Source organism: Centruroides sculpturatus, unplaced genomic scaffold (assembly GCF_000671375.1).
Source record: "Centruroides sculpturatus isolate CEXI.00-Female unplaced genomic scaffold, Cexi_2.0 scaffold85, whole genome shotgun sequence".
In the NCBI taxonomy this organism is placed as follows: Eukaryota; Metazoa; Arthropoda; class Arachnida; order Scorpiones; family Buthidae; genus Centruroides; species Centruroides sculpturatus.
This window is the reverse complement of record NW_019384798.1, coordinates 1143783-1159297: the sequence shown is the minus strand read 5'-3', so window position 1 is coordinate 1159297 and position 15515 is coordinate 1143783. Positions and strand designations below refer to the sequence as shown.

The 15515-nt window shown below is 27.8% G+C and overlaps 1 protein-coding gene across 5 annotated transcripts in view; it reads right to left on the bottom strand.

Moving 5' to 3' along the window:
• The window catches only part of LOC111629452 (probable helicase senataxin), a 30757-nt gene that overhangs the window by 13602 nt on the left and 1640 nt on the right, over nt 1–15515 (bottom strand). The window contains exons 1-2 of one of the 5 annotated variants that reach the window (XM_023373359.1): nt 14060–14192; nt 4188–4290 (exon numbers count right to left, since the gene is read on the bottom strand). The gene's annotated coding sequence lies outside the window, so the exon portion shown is untranslated. Of the gene's footprint in view, nt 1–4187; nt 4291–6708; nt 6730–6884; nt 7968–13457; nt 14027–14059; nt 14193–15515 lie in introns of those variants that run through there. The other 4 variants (XM_023373362.1, XM_023373363.1, XM_023373361.1 and 1 more) reach the window with 4 other exon arrangements.

The window sequence follows — 15515 nt, the reverse complement described above, 5'->3', positions numbered from 1 at the left end:
TTTTCAGTACAAATGATAATATAGAATTTTCACACATAATTTTTTAATAGCAAAAGACTACTGTAATTCTATTTTTAAGTTAATCACAAATTTCAAAGAAGGTATTTTATTTTTCACTAACATATTTATCATTTTATGCTGCTACAATGGGAAAATACAATGGGTAGTCATTTTGATAAATTTTACATAAAATACAAATGACATTATTAATATAAAACAAGTAACTTTCAACCTTCAAATTCAAAATGCATGTAGATATGGTATTACTATATGTAATTGTTATATTTTAAAATACTTAAGTTAGCTATGTGCTGAATTTTACACTAATTTAAACTCTCGCCATAATTAATTAGGCTGTTATTATGCTATAATTAATAATTAGAAACAAAGTAATTTGGTACTAGAGGTACATGTTAAGCATCATCTCTTATCCAAATTAATAATTTAATAAATAATTTAGAACATTCTGGAAGAAAAGAACTAGCCCAGAATGGGACTTGAACCTGCAACCTCTGCTTACCATGCAGTGCACTTGCTAGTTATGTCATCTGGACCCCAAGCAAGTCTTTGTTTCCAGATATATTTAAATTTTAAATAGGCCTATAGATATAATCATTCATGATTACTTATGGTGCTGACTGGAGGTGACTCCTATGCTTGCAGCCTATGTACTCTGTGGCATTCAGTCGGTGGAACACATAACAGCTCTGTTAATTATGACTAGAGTTTGGCTTAGTATCAATACATCAGGCTTTGGGATGTTGGTATATTTAAACTAATTTCAATGGTGGCAGTAAATTGAAGTTTCATGTTATTTGCACTCTATACATCTACATGCAATAGACCTATATTATAATATTTAACATCCTTTGAAAAAACATGAAAATTACATGCTTAGAATACACATGCAAGATTCAACAGGTCTTCATTTACAAGAAACAAATATATGTATATCGTCTAATAACAAATAACATTTTAGCTTCAAAAATCCCTTATCAAATTTACTTTTGTATTTTATTTAAACATATTTTCAAAATTTACATACATTTCTCTAATAATTTACTTACAGAAGTTTAATTGTTTTCATATAATTTTAATATTTTATTCTGACTGTGATCTTTCTATAGTTTGCTCTGACAACCCAAAAGTTGAGTTTTAACCTGTGGCTCCATTAAAATGTTCTGTGNTAACAATGTCGTTTGATTCTGATGAAACCGTGTTGTTGTTATTAAGCTGTTTCTTTGCAGACACACTAAGGTGACATATATCAACACTTGGCAACTTATTGACTATTTATTCAGTTGGTATACCAACTGAATAAATAGTCAATAAGTTGCCAAGTGTTGATATATGTCACCTTAGTGTGTCTGCAAAGAAACAGCTTAATAACAACAACACGGTTTCATCAGAATCAAAAAAAATATATTTTCATATCGATTTGATTAACTCTTTATCAAAATATATATGTGGCCCTGAAAAGAGCTTTTTTTTTTTGCTTCAGAAAGATCCTTAATACCATTCATATTTCTAGTATCCTCATTGTAAGCACTGGTATATTCAGTATTATAATATGATTCTTGTTTATAAATTACCAGTCTTTTACTATCCACATTATCATCAATTTGGAGAGTGCTGGTCAATAATCCAAGTTTCATGTACTGTACATATGCTTGAAAGGGCTACTGTTATCACACAGTAGCAATCTTGATCTCCACTTTTGCACAGTCTAGATTGCTGAAATTCCATTTCTTGGCTTATCTGATCAACTGACATCATCTCTTTTAACTTTTTTCTTTGTATGTCAAGGATTGTGTACATGCTATAAGGGTGCAAGACACCAGAGTCTCATGTACTAGAATCATGAATGCCTTTTAACAGTGTGACTCCTAATAATCTGGCTCAGACATCAGCCAAAATCAAGTACAAACTAGATACTATCAAGAACATATGTGGAAATATACTAGTTTCATTTAATATTTTAAAATTTATAATTGGTTAGTGACCACAACAAATTTTTTTTGTTTCGTTTTTTTTTGCTCAATGAGTGTTTTTGTTCTTTGAGCATAACATAACTATATGAAAAAAATGTGTTGTGGTCACTTTAAATCATCCACAATGCATTGTGTCACTTTAAATCATCCACAATGCAGTGTATAAAAAGGTCCACAATGTGTTGTGACTAACTCAAAAAGACCACAAAGCAAAATGAAACCTCAGGAGCTCACAAATGTTCAGAGTGTCATGACTATGTTCATGTTATCTGTGGAGAAAACAACGAGAATGAGGGATTTGGTTACTTGCAAGCTCTGTTTAAGAAAAAAAGCATCAATGCCGAGAGAGAATATGCCAAATCTGGCCTAGAGAAACAGGCACATAAAATCATTTCACTATCCAACTGAACATTTTCTGCAGTTGAAATTGGTTTGAATGTTTTAGTTAGGATACTTGATGTTGATAGGGGATGTGCAGCTCCCAGAAATGTTTTAGCTGTTGTTACGAGCATTAATCTATCAGGTCTCCATCAGTTAGGAAACAAGGAAGGTCTTATTGATTGACTTTATGCTCGCAATGAATTTACAATTTCTGAGAGTAACTTTATTAACATTCAAGCAGTACCCTCAACTTCATTAACACTTTTCTCAGCATCCATGTTAACATCTGGTTTATAATATGTCACTGTAAAAGATACTGTATTGATAAAAAATGCAAATGTCACTCAAAGAACATAAAAAGCAACTTGAAATGTCATGGTAATAGTTCTTGTAAAAATAAAAAACTCTGCAACATTCTTGATTCTCATAAAAAAGACTGATTTATTAATAAAAGTTTCCGACAAAGTAATTATTTTTAGTAAATTAGTTGTTAGAAAATGTTGACATCTTGAGCACTGCAACAGATTTTCATGAACGATTAAATGTTGTTGAAAAGTAACCAAGTTACATTTCTGTATGTGGTGAATAATTTTGTTACCTACTTATATAAGATGATTGAAAATAAATAAATGATAATGAAAAAGAAAGTTTTATTTTCTTATCATCACCTCGTTATTAGTTAACATCCAGAACTTGTGGGGGCTTTTAACCATAATAAATCCATCGCACAGTGGTTTGTAACTTTAGCAACTGATTTTTATGTCATTGTGTATAGTATATCAAGCACCTACTAGTATACAGTCGATCCCCCTATAAGATCATTGATTTTTCCGTTTTATCTGAATTACATGTTGTACGAGTCACTTAGATTTTACAAATATGTGAGCCGTTCACAGCCCGGCACACGTATTTGTAAAATCTAAGTGACTCGTACAACATGTAATTCAGATAAAACGGAAAAATCAATGATNCGCTTTGTGGTCTTTTTGAGTTAGTCACAACGTGTTGTGGCTGTTTTTTTGCTCAATGAGTGTTTTTGTTCTTTGAGCCTAACATATATACACACACACACAATTGTACCACTTAAAACTAACACTTATAAAGAAAATTCTTGCATTAACACAAATTTTGCTGTTGCCCTGGCAAAACATTAATTTTCATGCAAAAAAGCAAACAAAAATTTTATAAGAATATCAGAGGGTGCATAAAGTGATACCAGGTTTGACAACTTTGTACCAAAGTTGGCTTCTTTTTTACTCTTGGCACCGAAAAATATTTTCTACTTTTTCAATCAATCTTCAACAGAAAAAAATCATAGATTTCTTTTAGCATTGTTTTGTTTAACCACTCTGATACACTGCTCCACACTTAAATGGCAAATATTGTCTCGTCCTCATTTTGTTTGATTTAAAAATCATTAAAATTAAATTTATTTACAAAAATAAATTAACTTTATTTAGTAAATTAACTTAAAATATTATAATTTAAAGATTTTGATTGCATATTAATCCTTAACTAACCTTCATCCTGAAAATCTTTAATACGAATTTTTGATAAAGTGAACTACTTACTGTTCCCATAGAAATTCATATTAATTAATGTGAATTGCTATGAATAAAATATATATATATTTTATTTATTTATTTTATATTAATATTTGATTGATAACTGATATAAAGATCAAATTGAGAATGACAGACAAATTATTATGATGCTATTTATTTACTTACTTTTAGTACAATTATGAGTATAGAAATAAATAATTTAATACTTTGTAAACAATTTGTACAAAATATTTTTAAAATTTAAATTTACCTTTTTAAAATATCTTCAAATATATTTAAATGTCACTCGATAATCAATTACTTTTTATTGATTTTTCCATTCCAAGCAGTCATTATCTTGGGGAACAGAAAACCTGAAAAAACAAAACAAAACTCAAATGAATTCACTTTTTAATAAGTGTTTGTGTAGCAACTAAATTATATTCTTGGAAAAAATAAAATAATTTATTGTGGAACATTCAAAATAAAATTTATTATTATTAGAATACCATAATAAAATTATTAGATTATCTTTCACAAATCAAAATTATATGTATCATAAGAATTAATTTTTTAAAATATATTTATTGCATATTTTTTTTTATCGTTTTTTAGTTTTTTTTAATGCCTTCAATATTATACACAAATTATTATTATTTATATTCTTAATACTTTAATGAAATTTTTTTTATTATATTTTAGTAAAAAATATTTACAAAAATACAATTTATTTAAAATTTATTGCTTTCTTTGTTTTGTATTTTAAATTGTATATAAATTCCTTTCTGTTTACTTAAATAAGCAATTGATAAAAACAATTTTTTTTATTTACTGTTATTATGCATATAATTTTTATTTACTGTTATTATAGATATCTCATATCTTTATATGAGTTATCTATTTATGTATAATTCATATATACTCAATAGTAGGGGATTAAATTAAGAAATGTAACTGATAAATTAAGTGAAAATTTGTATATTTTTAAAGAATAGAATATAAATCATATCATAAAAATAAAATTGAAAATTATCTTTGTTTTTATCAGGACTTTTTAATATATAATAAACTTTCTGAAGCATAGATACTCAACCAAATGAGTGCTATAATTAATCAGGCTATAAATTTGCTATTATTAATGATTAGACATTAAGTAATTTGGCATTAGAAATATACATTACACACCATTGCTTATTTAAATTAATAATTATAATTTTTAATAATTTATTAAATAATTTAAAATCATCTGGGAAAAAGAACTAGTCTGGAGTAGGACTTGAATCCACAACCTTCGTTTAACATGCTTGCCAGTTAAGTCACCCGGACTTCTAAGTATTCTTCACTTCCAGACATATTTAAACATATCCAATCATTAATAATAGCAAATTTATAGCCTGATTACTTATAGTGATCATTTGGTTCAGGATTTTTAATCTTTTCTAGAAAAAATGTAATTAAAAAATTTTATAAGAAGTTTTAATTGAAGAAAATACATTAGAACCTCACTAATTCAGACTAATTGGAGAAAAGACTAGTCCAAATTGGCAGAAGTCTAAATTAGAGAGATTTTTTTTTCACTCAAATACATGCATATAGTATGATACAAAAAGTATGCTTTAAATAAAGTCAAATTTTATTGTGCAGTTTAAATGAGCAAAATATTTAAACAGTAAACATCTAGAAAATAAATGTTATATGCACATGAACCATTGTGAATGTTGATTTTGTGCAATAACATGTCCATTAATACTTTTGCAGGTTAATCAATCTATCTTAACACAGTATAGTCATGCACTGTTATCATCTTCAGATTAATTACATGAACAAATTGGAAGCATATAGTAATGAAAGCTGATACAAAATATACAGCAATGTCTGCAATTTTCAGATCATGTATAATTGAAGTTGCAGCTGATTGTTTTGAAGTCTAGAAGAACGAGGGAATGGTCAATCAGTACCATATCTTATCCTCACTGTGACTGTCAAATTTCAACAACTGTTTTGACTAATTTCAACAGAAATACAGAACAAAAATAAAAGATTAAAAAAATAATAACAACAATAAAATAGCAGGTTGGATTTTAGTTAGAAGCAAAGTATTGAATTTATAACAAATTCCTTATTTATGCATGTTTGAGGCATTCTGAAATAAATAAAACCCTGTATCAGGTGCTGATAATTAAATAGGCCTATTCTAGATTACCATATTTGTATTTACAAGCATGCTATGAAGTCAGTAGACCAAGCTCTTGATTCCAACTCATAGAATTTTAGAAAATCTGACTCCATTCCTGCCTCTAAATAATAATTTATAATATACTTTGATTCTATTAACTGAGAATAGTATTTCATCACTACCAAGTGAATCTTCAGGTATTCTTATCAAAACAGAAAGTACTTATTTTTTTCAAAGTTTTTCATTATCACCACTATCATCTTCAACCACACACTGATAAAATGTTTTCCTTGTTGGTCTTAGTATAGTATTCAAAAATACTAAATTTAACCTGAGTCTTATTAGCCATTTTCTATAGGTCTTTTGACAATAAAAATTTAGAATAAGATAACACTAAATGTATTAAAGAATAAATTTCTAAAAAGAAAATCGACAGTAATTAGTTGATATGCAAAGAAAGATCATAAAGTAATGAAATAATCATAAAATAAGATCTTGCACTATAGGAGCCTCCTGTAATGCAAGGTAGGAAGTTAACACTCCTGTTAAGTGCTTAATTAATATAAAGTACATAATAAAAAGAAAAAAAGGTTGGAGTTGCTCCATTTTTACCAACTTAATTAAACTCCTCTAGCAATGAATTTGCTTCCAACTCTGACTCCATAGCCCTGTTTATATCATTTACAGTTACCTTTTCCTCAGCTTCTGATCTGGGGTAATTGTAAATGCAAAATGTTACAATTTAGCTATGTATCATAAAAACTATAAAAGATAAGGAGATAAAAATCCTACCTTAGTATAATCCTTTACTAATTAATACAAAACTATGGCACAAAATATCACTAATGATAGTAGCAATCATATTTGCAGACAACACTTAATCCTGAAACCAAAAGCATGGACATTTCATCTTTAGTAAACAAATTAAATTTTAAATATAAGTTTAGGACAATATGTATGAAGACCTACATAAATAAAACAACTTCTGTACTTTCAAAGAGTCTAAACTAGATTTTCAAATTGTTCTGGAAAATTTACAGGAAGAAAAATTTACATTATCCCACAAATCTTATAACTTTGATACCTTATTATTATTTTATTCTATTTGTTTAAAATATTCTATACAGTGACATTCTGTTAACCTGCACCGTTGGGATTGACATGGTGTCTGGTTATCAAATATGCTGCCTTATTAGATGGTAGAAGTTTTCCCCAATTTTTTAATCCCTGAACACAATTTTATATATTTTTGCTTGTAAAACTGTACAAATCTGCTTTTTATGGTCATCTAACATGCCATTTCAATATTTCCAGGCTATTCCTACCCTTAGTACGTACAAAACAAGAAAACACTATTCTTACTTTGTACAATGTACACTTTTGTTTTGTATAAATACAGATGTATTCTAATTATCAAAGTACATGAACAGTATTGTACTGTAGCTGTTTCCATAATAATTATTGATTCCAAGTGTACTAAATATTTCTGCATCTCACTTCGAACACTTGTAATAATGTCTTTGAAAAGTCTTTTAAAAAAAACATCATGTACAAGATAACTGGTTTTACCTATGACAGCATCATGTCATCTTAGCATTTGTCATTTCTAAAAGGAGAACCTATGCTCCTTTCTAAGAACTACATGTTTTGGGCACTTTTACATGAAAATCTTAACTCTAGACCTACATAGTGCACCAATAATCTTCCCCAATAACAAGCTCAACATGCTGGCTTATCAGATTTGTTGGCGTACTGGATGCCAGGTTAACAGAATATCATTGTACTTATATTTAAATAATCCAAAAGACGTTTCATACACAAGTAACATGGTTATTGCTTTAATTGCATTACCTGACAACAAAGACATAAAAATAAATATAAACATATATAATAATTAAAATGTTACCTGATACAAATATTTGTATGTTACACGTTATCTTGCATGTAAACAAGCCAATCAAGAAATAGTAGATTTAATAATTTAAATCTAATATTTCCTGATCATCTTGTTTTTATTAACTTTCAAACTATATAAATAAATAATTTAATTTAGTTTAGTGTAAATTAAATGTTATTATCTCATTGGTATAAAATCCACAATCTTATGCTATAGCCCAGTGTTTCTCAACAGGGGCGATATCGCCCCCATGTGGGTGTTTTTCCATGTTCAGGGGGCAATTAGCAACAATTTATATTTTGGGGGCGAAAAACAATTTTCTGCGCAATGTAGTAAAACATTATATTAAGAATAATTAGATATCTTATTCGTTATATCATACAATAATTAATTAAACAAATAACATTATACTAGTCACTAGTCTATTCAATGCAGTACGAATTTGGCGTTAGCCTTGTCCTCGGCATCGTAATTTTGTAGTGAAGGGGGTGATACTATGTAATGGTTTTATTGAAGGGGGCGACAATTCGTTAGAGGTTGCGAAACACTGCTATAGCCTATAGGGATCATATATCAACTTGTCATAAAATATTCTTAAAGCTTCTTTGTTTCTTCTACAGATTGTTATTTCATTTCTATATAATTAGGATATTTCTTCAAAATCTTAACAATTCTACTGTTAAAAATTTTGAAACAATGTGCTAATTATAAGGAAAGAAATAAGTGTGAAGAAAAAACAGACACACTAATCAAATCATTAAAAAACTGGATTATCTCAGCTATATTTTGGCTAACTAACAACTAACAACACAGTCACAGAGTGCTGTTAATTATTAGTTTTTGTTTGAGAGATATGGTCACATCTCAAATTAAGATTTGAAAGCACTGATTGAACTGAGGTCTGGATAATGCACCTATTACTACATCTGCATGGTAAGCATAAGTTTTGGGTTCAAATCCTATTCTGGATTGAGCTTTTCCTCCAGAGTATTCTAAATATATTACAAAGAATTGCTTTTTAGCCCATAGTATAATTACATTAATTAAATATCTACTAATGTGGAGTAGATAATAGTAAGGACTTATCACACTAGTGATAAGTCCTTACTATTATCTAGTGTAATAAGTATTATATACTATTATATAGTGTAATAATACTAGTGTAATAAGCACAAACACCCAGGTATCAATGTATTGATAGTACATTTAATAAAATAAAAGGGGTGTACATTAAAAGTCGATTACATAAGTATGATTAACTAAAATGCATTTCAGGCTATTGGAGATAATACCAACTGATGAGGAACTATCTCCAATAGCCCAAAATGCATTTTGGTTATTCATGTTAATTACTCATACTTATGTAATTGACTTTTAATGTACACACCTTTTATTTTATTAAATGTACTACCTTGATACCTGAGTGATTGTGCTTACTATCACTAGTGTGATAAGTCCTTATTATTATCTACCCCATATTAGTAGATATTTAATTTATTTAATTATTAATATTAGTACAAAATGGCAGTCTAACCACAAAATCATATAGTAAACCAAACTCAAATTATATATTAATATTCAAATGTTAACATCATATTTGTTATTAAACTATAACTCATAATTTAGTCTAGAGATAGGTGGTAGCTTACTTTTAGTCCAAATTACATAAAAATTTATATATTTAATTAACCAGTTATAGCTTGATAATGAATCTGAAATTATCATTTGACTATTAATTTATAATTTGATTTAACTTATATATATATATATCATGCCAGTATAGAGCTTTAAGTTGACTGAGTGCCCTGAGCATATTATTGTATCTTCTAAATAAGGCCCACCAGTGACCAAGCAGTTCCATTCCCTGAACAATAAAGAGTTCAGTCATGGATTTGCACCTTGCTAGGACGGACTTGGCCATATGCAGTTTTCCATGTCTTCTCCACACTTGTAACTTCTGAATAGAGGCCAGTTACCCTTAAAAAGATCTCCTGGAAGGTATCCCTCCTAGGCTTATCACCCAAGTGTCGTGTTGCTGTAACTTAACAAACAAACAAGTATCTTCTAAATTAATCGATCTGGAAATGATGACCAGATGGAGGTCCTGGGAGTGTAGTTGGTAACATNATATATTTAATTAACCAAGTTATAGCTTGATAATGAATCTGAAATTATCATTTGACTATTAATTTATAATTTGATTTAACTTATATATATATCATGCCAGTATAGAGCTTTAAGTTGACCGAGTGCCCTGGGCATATTATTGTATCTTCTAAATTAGGCCCACCAGTGACCAAGCAGTTCCATTCCCTGAACAATGAGAGTTCAGTCATGGATTTGCACCTCGCTAGGACAGGCTGGCCACGTGCAGTTTTCCATGTTTTCTCCACACTTGTAACTTCTGAATAGGGGCCAGTTACCCTTAAAAAAATCTCCCAGAAGGTATCCCTCCTAGGCATATCACCCAAGTGTTGTGTTGCTGTAACTTAACAAACAAACAAGTATCTTCTAAATTAATCGATCTGGAAATGATGACCAGATGGAGGTCCTGGGAGTGTAGTTGGTAACATAATAAAACTGGAAGAGGAAAAAATATTCTTGGTCTGTGAAACTAACCTGTAATGACTATATTTTTCATCTTGTAAGAATTTCATTTTTTTTAAATGACTTTAAATACCAAGGTTGACTGAATTCCTAGATAATCAAACACTGGTTAATGGAAATTTCTACTGTTAATGAATTATCACTGCATTACAAGACCAAAAATTTATGTTTTCTCTAAATAAAATAATTTCAGATATACATTTACATTAAACAAATAAATCAAATTTCAGCTGAAGATAAGTTATTAATTTTTCAAATACTTTCAACATCTTATAAAGACATTAATCAGAGTTAACTCTAACATTAAATAATATTACATTATGTAATTTAACATTGCAAATTATCAATACAAAGAAATAGGAATTATTTATATGCAACATACAAAATCTTTAAATATGTATTGTACAGTAATTTCAAATTTCAAAATACTTAAACTTAAACTGTGTAAAATAATACAGAATTTCAATACAGATTTTCAATTTTTATTGAAATTCTATACTGGAATACAAAATAGATTAGGAGTTAATACAATTGAAATAGAAAACATGACTATACTTTGAGCAATTTGAATATAATCAGGAAGGTGGCTTCTATAATCAAATATGATTACCATATATTTGCGCAGATAAGATGATAGTTGAATCATAAAAAAAAAGACCCCCAAAATCCGGCACGTCTTATAGGACAGATATATAAATTTCAATCTAATTTTCTTTTTGTAAATTAAAATTATTATAAAAAACAGAAAAACCGTAATTATTTACTAGTAGAGAGTAGGATATGTCCACAAAATAGAATATCCCATAAAACATTTTTGTGAATAGTCAAGGTCATTACCCTAATGCCGAAATCAGTGGAAATGTTTGCAACAATAGCAAGGCAGTGCTGCCAGATGAGAGAAAATAAAATTTGTTTATTCGAAAAATTATGAATAGGACATAATTCCGTATATGCTATACAGTATTATTATCCAGATGATGATTGCTGATCTAAACTAAATTCATAGGCCATTGATAGTTTGGGGGTCGTCTTATAGGACAGATATATGCTAAAACTATAAAACTTCGATAAAAATTTATACCTTGTCTTATATGCACAAATATATGGTATATGGAACTTGATCATCATTGCTAATGCTAACAAAATCTTCAAATTAATATGTAATATAAAGTAAAAAATAAACATAAAAAAATTATGAAAAACTTGCCATGTGTCTTTGGAATACAACACAATACTAGTGTTTACTAAGCCAGAAGTCAATGCTTATTAAGTATTTTTTTTATAAATGTCAATATTTCATAATTATCAATATTTTTAAAATGATCTATTTTACATAAATAAAAAAGTATATCAATCCCATTTGTCATATCAATTTAAGAGTTTATCTCAAATTATGTCAATATAATAACAGTAATGATTTTTGTAACTACTAATAGAAAATTTTGTAAAAGAATAAATATTTGAACAATCTTTCAAAAATTTTATAATTATAAATAACAACTGTATACAATTTTTCTACTAAACAGAAGACTTACTAACAGAAACTTAATATAGAAAATTTTTTAAGAAGAAATATTAACTAGATTCATATAAAAATATTCACCAAATCTACAGAAAATAAATACAATTGCATATTTTGCAATTATAACAGATATTGACTAATATAAAGTAAAATTATAATAATAATTCTATAAAAAAAAAGAATAATATAAAAATCTTTAAGGGTTTAATTTTGAATAAGAAAAATTCATTGCAACAAATTAATTGTTAGAAAACTGTCTACAAGTTCTAATTTCATATCATACAGTAATGTGCAAACTAATTTTTAAAAACAATAACTTTGTATTTTAATTTTATAAAAATTTTGTAATTTTCTCAAATTTTTAAATAAGTTTGAATTAATATTAAAAAAGTTAATAAATTTATGGATTATTTACAATAGATATAAGAGCCGAGAGAAATGTTTAATAACCCATCACTTGTATCTTATCAGTTTGATAAAGGCAAAACTTTATTTACAAGTTAGATTTGTTTAAGATTATTTATACAGATTTCACATATTATGTGTAGATATTTTAAATCCAGACAAATCAGTTGTAACTACTAATTTATTTACAGATTATTTATTATAGCTTTAGCTTAATTTTTAATAATATTTCTTTTTCTAACAATCACATCACTTAAAGAATTTTTTAATGAAATTTTTCAAAATTGAATAAAAATTTTCTCTACAAACAAATTTGTTTTTAAAATTATCTGCCGGAACGGATGGCTTTGAATAATTAATTATTTTCAAAACAATTCATGCATTAAAACATATTAAGAACATGACTATAAATATTTTATTTCCTTTTTTAACATTTTATTAATTTTAACAATAAATGACCACATTTTCAATTTTTAAATTAAATAATTAAAATAAGAAATTTAGATTCTAATAATAAAAATCAGCTAATATAATTGTTTATATTTTTGATTGCATCAGATATTTATAATTTTATTTAAAGACCCGAAAAATATTATGCAGTAGAAATTCCTATCTCGCTACAAATTTTATTAGCAGAGTTTTATAGCCTATTCGAATTTTAACGACAAGTTCGAATTCTGCGGGTGTTCCATTCGATACGTTCCGTTATAAAACTTGCATTTTTTAAACTCAACGTGTAGGTTGAAAACATTTGTATTTCATTAAAATGTTACCACCAAAACGACTTTGTTTCCTCGGCACGACGAAGTGCAACCGAATAGACACAAGGCAGTCTTTTACATTATTTATTCGTTGGTTGATACATGTTTCGTATGCCAAGGAAACAAATTATATAGGAAGCCACGATTTCAAATTTAATAACGGAAGGACTTACATTTTTTGTATTACCGAAGAGTTCCAATTTGTGGAGAAGTTTTTCTATTTGAATAGAACATGTTTTATGATGAACTACATTTATCCATAACTTATCCTAAACTGTGTTGTTGACTTTGTATATAAATAAAAGTAGAATTTTAAGCATTATTTACCATTTCAATCTAAATTGTTCACATCCAATTTTTTTTTTTTTTGTTTTTATATTTAAATTTACATTCATAACACAATCACAACTGCAAAAAGTAATAGAATATAACTGCATATCTTTATGGGTTTATCAAAAAATCAATGAGCAATGATAGATGAATGTATTTAAACTATGAAAGAATCAAGATAAATGATTATTTATATATAGCATTTAGTTTCTGTATGCCAATCTACTAAACATTAAGTGTATGTGACGTTTATAATATTTATAGTAATTTAATCGAGATTCAAAGTTTAATACACTAAATTATTTAAATTCAGCTACTAATATTAAATCTCGAATTAATGGATGGAAGCGTATCCTATAACATGTATTCCTCTATCAATTAACAGTTAAGACCGGCAAGCTTATTGCAATTTTCGATTCGAAAAATGTTTGAAATTTTAACTTACGGAGTGTTTACGTAAACAAAAACAATTATTTTTGTTGTAATTATCAGCATCCACTCTCACTTCTATTCAACTTTAAGTCCTTCCTCCCCTCTGGTGAGTAAAAATGGCAACACACTAAACGTATTTTTTAAAACAGTTTTTTTTTTTGACGTAAAACACTAATTTAATTATTACGTTGTTACTTGCGTAATAGACGTTTATATATAACTTAAATTGTCATTTTTTTTATTCAATAATCGAATAGTTTTTATTATTATTTTTATTTAACTGGGCGTAGCGTATTTAACTAGGAAGTGAGTAATTTTGTGGATATAACACTTTATTTACGCTACTCGTGTATATTTTAAAATCTTTTTTTTTTTTTTTGAATTTTTCTTTTGTCGTTTAATGCCGAGAATGTTTCTAGATTGAAAAGATAAGAGAGAAAGAGAAGGGAGAGAGAGCGAGAAGGGAGAGAAAAACGAGGTCAACGAAACCTTCCTCGACTCGCCCACAAAATCCCCGTTTTGTTAAAATAATAATATATATATATTTTTTAGTATGTTATTTAATTATTTCCTGCTTTAAATATGAAATATTAATACGTGTGTACAGTACATATATTTATTTATTTACCGGAAATTCAGATTAAAATTATCCGAGATTCAACTTTTTGTATATATTATTTTATCAATTAGAAAGTGCGGTTTGTTTAGCTTTCATTTCATTCATTTATTTAAAAAAAAAAATAATAATAATAATGCGTTGGAGGATATTACATGTAAAACGATGCCTTGGAGTTTAACCTTGAAGTAGTTAAGGCCCACAGAAGGTCGTATAAAAGTATCGTATTTTTTTTTTTTTTTCTCGTCATTATATAACTGGGATTTGTTAGTGTTGTAATATATACAAATCATACTTTTAATAAATTTATTTACAATTTCTTATTGTTTAAATTAATAAAAATATACTTCAATTAGTTTAAATCAATACTCTTTCTAACGCTAAAAGTAGCGCTAATAATAAATGTTAGTGCTAAGTACAGTTGAATCCGCTTATTGTAATTACAGATATTTTTATTCGTATAAAGATTAGCAGGCCTCAAAGCATACAAATAAAATACACTTGTAAAACTACAAATTATCTTTTAATTAGAATATCGGTTATCGGAGCCTCACAATTATCATTATTTTCAACTAAATGCTTATTTATTCCATTCTATCGGTTTCAACATGTGGCTGATAACGCGTAATTTTAAGTAATGCTTTAAACTAGGGTTCCAGTCTTTTTCGTGTATCGACCCCTTTTTAAAAAAATATTTCTATCGACCTCCCTTCAATTTACATATTATACAATATTATGTATAAATATATATGCAACAGCCTCACGGACGGACGGGATGGGCAAAGCGAACGGAGTTGCAGGAGGCTTCAATAACTTAGGATTTGGATTAGTGACCTTGACGGTTCGGCTGTCC